The following is a 1,292-nucleotide window of genomic DNA, read 5'->3' as shown; positions in this document are numbered from 1 at the left end:
ACTACTGCACATTAATGAACTTGTAGATGCACCCACTGTGATGCAAAATAATCCTGGCCCTTACAAATTGCAGCTGCACCTCTGAACTCTACTGTGCCAGCATCTTGGAAAGTCCATGGGAAAATAGGCCTTATGTCACGTTTTTTCTTTGAACACTAAACTTTCTTTCTTACACATGAGCTACCTTTTTTAGTCTGCATGAGTGGCAAATGCTAGAAACTTTTCTATATTACCCCAGCCTCTTTTGTAGCAAAACCTCCAGTTTTTCTTTATATATGTATGATAGATATGCATTCCCTTCCCTTCCACAATTATTTCTGGCTTTTCTTTCTCAACCTCTCTATTCCCTATAGACAAGCATAAGCAAGCTCAGACTTAGGATAGGCTTTAACATTTTTATTTTGATAGAAAGTTTTTGGTTTTGCATATCCACTGTTTTATATTGTATTATTATTAGGTTTGTATTGATTCTTACTGTTGTATATTGTATTATTATCATTTTTGTATTGATGTTTATTGTTTCATATGGATATTGTATGGTTTAGGCCTGTGTTTGTAAGTGAACCAAAGTCATGTCAAGTTTCCATTCTGTATGTTAAGCCTCCATCTTGTGTCCTCTGTCCGGGCATCTCCTGTCACAACTGTATGAGTCACCCTCCCATGTAAATTGGTTCCCGGATGAATGAGAATGATTGAAATACAATGGTAACAGGCCTCTACTGAATGGCCTGTAATGACTGCGCCATGACCTCGCATTGATTCATCGAGGAACCACAGACCTCACCCAGGAACAGAGGCAAGAACCCAGCATTTGAAAGACAAAAGACCCTGCAGAACCAGCAACTCTACCATTGTACCCCACCATTACAGACACCCGAAACTGCACATCTCTGCATGGAGCACACATGCGCAGTACACCAGGGGCTGACCCTTGCCTGGGCATGCTTCCTGTCACTAGGGTCACACAAGGTCTGCCCCCATAAAAAGGGGCAGTGAAGACAGACCCAGTGGGTTGCCCTCTCCATCTGGACCAGCACTATGCCACACCACCTATCCACCCAGAGGCCCTGCTGGCGACCCCCCTCTGGACAACACCTACTGGACAAGGACCCCTTTCCAACCTGGATAGGTAGTTATCACCCCCTACCCACTCTTCAACCAAGGGCTTGGACTCTGCTTCTCCTCCCTACCTGGACTCCAGCCCTTCCACTGAGTCTCGTTCTCCTGCTGCCATTCTGAGTGATTGTGTGTGTGTGTGTGTGTGTGTGTGTGTGTGTGTGTGTGTGTGTGTG

The sequence above is a fragment of the Gavialis gangeticus genome, unplaced genomic scaffold (assembly GCF_001723915.1).
Source record: "Gavialis gangeticus isolate Ggan-Ray unplaced genomic scaffold, GavGan_comp1, whole genome shotgun sequence".
Classification (NCBI taxonomy): Eukaryota; Metazoa; Chordata; order Crocodylia; family Gavialidae; genus Gavialis; species Gavialis gangeticus.
Note: the sequence above shows the minus strand (reverse complement) of the source record.